The sequence below is a fragment of the Ictidomys tridecemlineatus genome, chromosome 14 (genome assembly GCF_052094955.1).
Source record: "Ictidomys tridecemlineatus isolate mIctTri1 chromosome 14, mIctTri1.hap1, whole genome shotgun sequence".
Taxonomy (NCBI): Eukaryota; Metazoa; Chordata; class Mammalia; order Rodentia; family Sciuridae; genus Ictidomys; species Ictidomys tridecemlineatus.
The window spans coordinates 12379139-12388005 of NC_135490.1; the positions used below are offsets into that span (position 1 = coordinate 12379139).

Consider the following 8867-nt stretch of genomic DNA (forward strand, 5'->3'; position numbering starts at 1 on the left):
TTTCCCTCATTGTTGATGGGAACAAGTGTTAGTCACCTTTCCATTACTGTAACAGATACCTGAGATAATGTATAAAGAGGGAAAGTTTATTTTGTTTCACAATTTGGGAGATTCCAGCACATAGTTGGTTGGCCTGTTGCTCTGCCATATGCTCCCAACATGATACCCCATGTTGGGAGCATATGGCAGAGCAAACCATTCACCTCATGATCAAGAAGCAAAGAAAGTGAGGAAGTCCCACAGTGCCCTTCAAGGACATGTGCATAAAGACATAAAGACCTATCTCCAGATCCCTACCTCTTAAAAGTTCCACCACCTCCCAATCACACCACCCTGAGTGTGGTAGGGACAAACGAGGCAAGGCACCGAAGATAGGAGGAAACAGTTTTATTTGGCTGCAGCCAGGTTCAGAGGGCACAGCCTTTGCTGTCATCAATCAATCCCCTGAACCCCGAGTTCAGGAAGTTTCAGAGTTTTATACCCAACATGTAAGGGGAGGGGCTCAGAAGTTCACAGTCTGCAGAAGTTCACATAAAAGCAGCTTTTTCTTTCACTGTTCTGGGCAAGTTAACTCTTCAAGGACAGCACCTGAGAAGGAGAGAGCTTCTCTTCTTTCTATCCTCCCCCTGCCAGCTGTTACCATGGAGCCCAATTGTAACTTATCTTAAAAATGTAGACATCTCTGTGAAGCCCAGCTCCAGGCCAGAGGCCTTGTTTGCACATTTCTTCAAAGTACTATACTGGATACGTTTGTGAAAACTAGTAAGGGGGGGTCCAGCACCTAGAGTGCTGGTATCTTCTCGGCCAGTGGCCAAGTAAACAGGGTGACATGAACATAGGAAGTTTATTTACATTGGACTCTTTTGCTGACAGTCCTAAAATCAGCCATGGTGAAGAGGGCTTTTCTGTGGAGAAAGGGGGTGCCACTTCAATTCCCCCCTTTAATGATGCTCCCCATAATTTAATCCTTTAAATTTAAGAGCATCATTACCATTATCTTGGCTTAAAGCCTTATAGAATGTCAAAACCTTAGTTGTCATCATCCTTTCCACAGCAGCTTCTTTAGTGGACCCAATAGTTTTAATGCACAGTGGAGCCAAACATGGGAGCAATGAGCAGGTTAACAGCAGAATACCCATTACACCACTTAAGCTTTTAAATCTACCAAGAGTTGAAAACCATCTCCCAAAAGCATGATTGGGATCCACACTTTAATGCCCTTCTAGGTATGAACTAACACATGCTAGTTTTCTTGTGTTGATGGCTATATTCTTAACTCTTTGTCTATTGTCATCCATTTGGATGCAACAATCTGAGCTGTTGAACTCTCCACATATATTGTTTCCTCAGCCAGTAAGTAATTCTAATGCCAAGTGGTTTTGATAGTTAGCCACTCGCATCTGGTCTGTTGTGTGGCCAGGAGGAGGTCAAAGGCTTGGCAGTCTGATTAATAATAATTTCTAGTACAGCTTGTAAGTGAATAATTCTGCTTAACAAGTAAATAGGAGTTCTATAACTCCAACTGCCATTTTGTGCCCAGGTATCTGGAGCATAAGTGGCAATAATCCTCTGGGGTGGCCAGTTACCTTCACCCCAAGATTGGTGACCTCCTAAATCAAGTTTCTTTCCAATGGACTTCTTTTTCCTTTCCAAACAGTCACCCATCTATAACATTTCTCTGGTGGGACAGGTCCTAAATATAAGTTTTACCACCTCTTATATATAGTGGATTGTCTTGACACATGGTTCACATGATCTCCATGGTTGGAATAGGAGTAGGGCAGAATCCCTTATGGTTATCAAAGGACACCAAACTAGATAATAGACTAACATTTTGGTTAGCATAGGTTAAACAACATAAGTTAACAAAGCCAAACCAATAACACTAAACAAATCCTAGAAAACTTATATAAGCAAGATAAAAGAATGTAAGTGAAATTTTGTTATCCAGAGTCCAGTCAGTAGGAGTTATTGTTATCAAACCAGTAGCAAAAACCAAACAGAGAATTACATATATGTCTAGAAGCAAGGGGTGGAAATGCATTATAGTATAAGAACTATCTTAGAGGTTGAAGGAGTTCCTTAGTCCTGGTGGGAGGTTTATCCTTCACTGTGTATTGATCAGCCAGTCCCTCCTGTGTGGCTGAAACAGAGCTGTAGTCTCCTCAAGCTTCGGCCGTGCGTAGACCAGTCAGCTTCCGGAGTGACTGGAGCAGGGCTGTTGTCCTTCTGATCCTCAAGCTTCTCCGGTGCTCCTTTTTCTTCGGGATGGTCAGCTTCAAGGGCATAGCAGCATCTGGAGAGCACTCCCAGTCGGCAGCTGCAGGTTTGAGTCTGGTGTAGTGAATCCAGGGACCTATCTCTGCAAACTTTACTGCAGTTGAGGTGGATAAAATAACAGTGAAAGGGCCCTTCCAAACAAGTTCAGGGGTTGAATATTCCATTCTTTGACTCAGACTCAATTTCCAGGCTTGAAGGAGTGTGCACCTGGGTCAAACTTACTGACAATCTTTCTCTAACCCATTGGTTGAGAACCTGTAAAGTTTTCCCTAAGACCTGAAGCTGTCGACTCAGGGTTAATTTTCCTATCTCTCTTAAGTCTCCCTGTAGTCCCGTAATAAGAGGGGCGGGCCTCCCATATATTATCTCAAAAGAAAAGAATCCAGTCCTCCTAGTGGGAGTAGATCTAATCCACAACAGTGTAATAGGGAGAAGTTCATCACAATGTAAGTGAGTCTCCTGACACAGCTTTCCCAATTGAGCCTTAAAGTCCTGTTCATCCTTTGAACTTTACTAGAACTCTGCAGCCTATTGGCAGTAAGTAACTTTCATCTGATATTTAAACTCTTGGTCAGTAATTGTAACACTTCTGCCCAAAAGCTGGTCCATTGTCTGAGCCAATAATTATTGGGACACCAAATCTGGGAATCATTTCACAGAGAAGCATCCTAGTATTTCCCTAGCCTTTTCAGTGCAGTTGGGAAAGGCTTTCACCTAGTCAGAGTATGAACACACAAAAACCAAAAGTTATTTATAGCCCCGTGAGCTTGGTAGTTCAGTGAAGTTTACTTCCAAGTCTTCAGAGGTGCTCCTCCTATCGTTTGGGTTGTTGTGAGCACAAACCTCACATTGTTTGCAGATCATCCAAGTGTTGCTTGTGAGCCAGAGGACATAGAAATGATGACTCAGAACTGTCTCAAGTGCTGTATGTCCAACATATTTTCCTGCAAAACTGTTTGATAAAGGCTGGGGCTAGAATCCCCGGGATGGCTGTTCCAGCCATCAGAAAATTTCCACCATCCTTCTGGGAGAAAATTTTCTTTTTCAGTCTTAAATCACTTACTTTCATGTTGGGAGTGTGTTGGCTCCCAATCTGTTATCTAGTCCGCCAGGCAGAAGGGCAGCATTTAAACCTGGGACTGGATTTTCTTCCCATTTCTTGCAGACAGCTAACCTGGCCTCTCTGTCAGCTCTCCAGTTGCCCTGAAAAACCGCAGTTTTTCCTTTTCGATGACCTTGGCAATATATAATCACAACCTTCCTGGGAGCCCACAGTGCATCCAAAAGTTTAAGAATTTCTTGTCCATCCATCATGTCCCCCCCTTTTTTTTCCTCCTGAGTTAATTAGCCTACAGAAGGCCCTATGAACATGAAGGGTAGCGAATGCATATTTTGAGTCTATGTAAAATATTCACACAGACTCCTGCTGTCAACTGAGGTGCTCAAGTCAAAGCAATAAATTTTACTTTTTGTGCCGAAGTTTCCTGAGGCAGACTTTCTGCCTCGACAGTAGAGTCCAGAGTGACCATTGCATATCCAGCAAAACATACCCCATCTTTTATGAAACTGCTTCCATGGGTGAAGTACTCTGCATCAGCGTCCTCGAGAGGCTGGTCTGTTAGGTCTGGTCTGCTGGAGAACACTTCACCCATGACCTCAACACATTTGTAATCAAGTTTTCCAGGTTCAATGGGCAGCAAAGTTGCTGGGTTTAGAGTTCTGACGACCTCAGCACGGATACGTGGGTTTTTACATAACATGCCCTGATATTTGACCATTCCTTCATTGGTCAACCAATAGTGTCCTGTATATTTTAACAATGTCAAAATTGAATGAGGAACTCTGACAGCCAGTTCTTGTCCCATGGCCAGTTTATCAGCTTCTAACATCAGAAGAGCTGTGGCTGCAAGAGCCCATAAACAAGGTGGCCAGCCCTGGGCTATAGAGTCCAGCTGTTTGGACAAATAGGCCACTGGACAGTGCCAGGTCCCCAGCATCTGAGTCAAAAACTCCCATAGCCACTCCAGACAGATCATGGACATACAGAAAGAAAGGCTTTGTGAGGTCAAGGAGCCCTAATCCAGGTGCACTGGCGAGTGCTTGTTTAATGTCCTCAAAGGCCTTTTGCTTAGTTGACTCCTATAAGAGGATCCCACTTTCCCCCCTTTGTGGCTTCGTAGAGGGCTTTCGTCATAACTGAAAGTTGGGGATCCATATATGGCTGAACCCAGTAGCCCCCAAGAATTCTCTAGTCTGAAGGCAGGTTGAAGGGACTGGAATTGAGCAGATCTCCTGTTTCTTTTGAGGCCCAGTGGCTCTGTTGCTGAGTCAGATGGTAACTGAAGTATTTGACCTTTTTCTTGATAGATATGGGCTTTTAAGTCAGAGTCCAGTGCTGTCCCAAGGATGGTGTACTCAAGCCCCTGGGAGGAACTGTCATTTAGGGAAGGGAGGCGTACATGGAGCCTCTGGTGCTTTAAGATGCAGGAATTTTTTTGTTATCTCCCAGTGCAGGATCTTGGCTGCTAGGATTCTCCAACTCTTAAATCTAATGTAAATCTTAGCAGAGACTAATGACCTGGGACATCATTTGTATAAAAGGCACCTATGTCAATCTCGCTGTGGGCTGTCTGTCAAGGTTGGAGGGCAGTGGTGTGGTCCCGTGCAGGTCCTGGTGTGGCAGTCACATTGTGCCCACCTAGGTGTTTCTCCTTGTCTGTGTGGCTTTTCTCCTCTTGTCAGATGGGAGCCTGCTCTAATTGTCTATAGTAGCTGCCCCGCTTGTGTTTTTGTTCAGTATGCCTACCCAGTATGCCATGGGACTCTGTGGCCCTTTCTGCTAGTGGCTCACAGCGTGTGGCTTGGAGCCAGGGTGGCATGTCCTTTTGGAGTGAGCACCCTATGGCCCGCTACTGGCTGTTAACACGAACATATTCCTGGTTCATTTGGAGGCTTGCAGCAGCTGAGCCCTCCTGAGATGCTGGGTCCCGTGCATCAGATGCAGTTCTGTGTGTCTATGGGACCCCTGCCATATTCGTCAATCATCAACTTCCAAACAAGTGGGAAGAAACTGAAAGGAGGAACTGGGACCAAAACATTCATTCCTTCTCTGTTCAAGGCTTAGCATTTGAGCATGGCAGTGGGTGCTTGCCCGTCGGGGCCACTGGAGGCTTCCCATTTTATCTGGCCACACTTTTTTTTTTCCTTATAAACATTTGGGCCATTGTCTTTGTTCTAGTGAGAACCCCCTTTGAGTGACCTCTGGGTTTGTGGTGAGGGCCGCTGTAAGGAGATCCATCCTCCTTTTTATCTTTCTGGTCTGCCTATCTTTGAGACTCTGGATCTTGATTGATGAAAACTGTGGTGGCCACCTTAATCAGCTCACTGGCACACTTCTCAGTAAAGTCCTCTAGGATTGTAATTTTTGGCAAATGGCTCTCTGAACCTGTCCACAAAGGTTGCATTGATCACCTGTCGCTTGCACCCGTGCTTTTTTCCACTGACAAACTTGCATTGCGGCTGCAAGTTTGTATGGTGCCCCTCTTCCCCCCGGGCACCTCTGGGCAGAGAGAGGGGCGGCAGCGGCGGTGGCCTGGACATTTAGCTCTGAGTCAGTTGGGCACATCTCTTTTGATCATTGCTGCCAGTTTCATAGGGCAGAGGGGCCTTAGGCAGATGTGGGGCCGACAGAAATGTTCAGGGATATCAAGGGTGCGAGAGGGAGATGCGGGAGCAGCGGGAGGCTTATCTGGGCTCTGTTTGTCTGCAGATGCGCTCTGCTTAGGATAGAGCTCAGGGCTGGCTCTGATTCCTTTTAACTCTTGGGCACAGACAGTGTGTTTTGTTCTCTTTTTTTTTTTTTTCTTTTCTTTTCTTTTTAGACTTTCTATGAGGGCTTCTTGACATCTCTTTATTTTAGAACTTCTTTGTTGGGGCCCCATCCTAGGTCTGGATAATGGGCTGCATCAGATCAGTCATGGCCCAGGGTTTCTCCGTGTAGGAGGGAGGAGGATTTTCCAGCTTATGAGCTAAATGGTGGAGAAAGGCTGGCACACAAAACTGCCTTGTCTCCCTCAGGCATTTCCCTCTGGTCAATATGGGCAGGTCCTTTAGTCCCTTGCAGGGGCAGCTGGGCATCTGGAGAGTTTTCATCTGTAGGTTGTGGCTCTAGTCTCGGGACAAATCTCCCACCTTCATCTTGGGAGGTGAAAGAGTCTTTGGTCCTAGGAAGCCTTTGGCTTTGAGGACATCACAGAGGAAGGAAGAGCTATTGGGAGCCATCATTTGTTTCCTCTGAGGACAAGAGGGCTTGGGGACAGTCTGTTGTCCCAGTGGTCTTGGCAATGTTGGTCTTGGGTCCTCTTCTGGCTCATGGGGAAAACTGTTTCCTTCCCTGTCTTTCCTAGTCAGGTTTTCTATTTAGCTGCGTTCTGCCGGGTCTTAGAGACCACTAGGCTCCTGGCTAACCTCAGCTTGGACTGTCCATCTAGACAGGCTCTCAACCAAGGGGACTGCTTCTGTACTATCTCTTGCCAGCAATCAATGTAAGAGAAATGGTTCCAACAACAATCAAAGGACCTCAGCAATGACTCTCATCTAATGATCCTTCTGGTGGCCTGCCCACATCTTGGGTGGACTACTCTAATTCACAGAGTATGCAACCTTTGTGGAGTGAGTCTCACCCCACAGTTACCAGGAAAACCTTCCTAAAGATTTCTAACACATATTTCAGAAGGCTCGGTTTCCTTAGTGTGCCTCCCTTGTTCCACCCTGTGTCGGTGTTGCACACTTAGGACAAGACTCGCTTCGTCCATCTCCGGCCGCTCCCCTCGCGGGGACTTAGGGCCCTCTTAGCCTTGCGGGTCGGTATCAGCCCCTGACCTGGAGCTTTCACCTGGATGTTGGTTGGTGAAATTCCGCCATAGACTGTATGAGGTGCCACGGAACCACGGATCAGGACTCTGCACTTGCTTCAGCCCTTGGGTTGGGTCGGAACCCTTCCCTTTTTCTGTCTCATTCACACACTTTCACACAGACATGGCCAGGACAGAATTTCTATACCGCCCAAATTCCAACAATTCCAAACCAAACAGAAAAGGGAGTCACGGTTTCCCGTCTGCTCACTGACCCCGAACAGAGACTACTTGGGCGACTCTCGGGTCCGTTTCAGCTCCAACCACTTTGGAGGGTACTCGGGACCCAGCAGAGGATGATCAAGCCTCTCTTCCACCTGCTTAGGCCTGGAAGGGGAAGTCAGGTGGCTGCAAAACCAAATGGACCCGGGTCCTACCTGTTCAGATGGGCGGTGCTCCAAAACCCTAATTCTGGTTCCTGCTGCCTGTGGGTTCTGTTGTGCTCCGGGGTGGCAGCCTCAGGGCACTGGTGAGTCGATCATTCTTCAGGCCAAAAGTGGCCTGGGCGTGCCAAGGGGACCCCTGTCCCCCATTACCCCAGGGAAGCCGGTCCCCAGAGACAAGAGAGGCAGAATAGCCTTCCTTACCTCCTCTGTCCCATCTGGGGTGCCAAAAATGTTGTAGGGACAAACGAGGCAAGGCACCAAAGATAGCAGGAAACAGTTTTATTTGGCTGCAGCCAGGTTCAGAGGGCACAGCCTGAACCCAGAGTTCAGGAAGTTTCAGAGTTTTATACCCAACATGTAAGGGGAGGGGCTCAGAAGTTCACAGTCTGCAGAAGTTCACATAAAAGCAGCTTTTTCTTTCTCTGTTCTGGGCAAGTTAACTCTTCAAGGACAGCACCTGAGAAGGGGAGAGCTTCTTCTCCCCTTTCTTTCCTCCCCCTGCCAGCTGTTACCATGGAGCCCAATTGTAACTTATCTTAAAAATGTAGACATCTCTGTGAAGCCCAGCTCAAGGCCAGAGGCCTTGTTTGCACAGTTCTACAAAGTACTATACTGGATATGTTTGTGAAAACTAGTAAGGAGGGTTCCAGTATCTGGAGTGCTGGTATCTTCTCGGCCAGTGGCCAAGTAAACAGGGTGACATGAAAATAGGAAGTTTATCTACATTGGACTCTTTTGCTGACAGTCCTAAAATCAGCCATGGTGAAGAGGGCTTTTCTGTGGAGAAAGGGGGTGCCACTTCATGAGGACCAAGCCTTTAACATATTATCAGTTATCAATTATCATATAATTCTTCAACATATGGGTTCTTGGGGGACATCCAATGGCCAAACTATGACAGGATGCAAACTGGTGCAGCTACTTTGAAAAAGTTTGATGTTTTTGCACAAAACTACACATTCTCTTTCCACACAATCCAGCAATTGGTTGGCATTTATTGAAATGTGTTGAAAATCTATTTACATACAAAACACCTGCACATAGATATTTGTAGCAGATCTACCAATAGTTGTCAAAACTTGGAAGGAGCAAAGATGCCATTTCTTTTTTCCTGGCTGAAAGCTTTATTGTTTTAGTGATAAGCATTCCAAATACTTTGAGATGATTAAAATAGTTATTTCTGGATTACTATAATAAATGTTTTTCAAAAATTGAAATCATACAGACTTTTTCTGTTCACTAAAGACTTCCAAAAATAACTCTTCTGTATTTAAAAACAAAAACCAAA

At 46.0% G+C, this 8867-nt stretch overlaps 1 long non-coding RNA gene across 1 annotated transcript; it reads right to left on the bottom strand.

Moving 5' to 3' along the window:
* Positions 1-372: 372 nt before the first annotated feature.
* LOC144370287 (uncharacterized) lies at positions 373-8266 on the bottom strand. The gene is made up of 2 exons (XR_013430222.1): positions 7571-8266; positions 373-2374 (listed from the first exon to the last, which is right to left on the bottom strand). It is a non-coding gene; the product is annotated as an uncharacterized LOC144370287 (long non-coding RNA).
* Between the last annotated feature and the right edge of the window lie 601 nt (positions 8267-8867).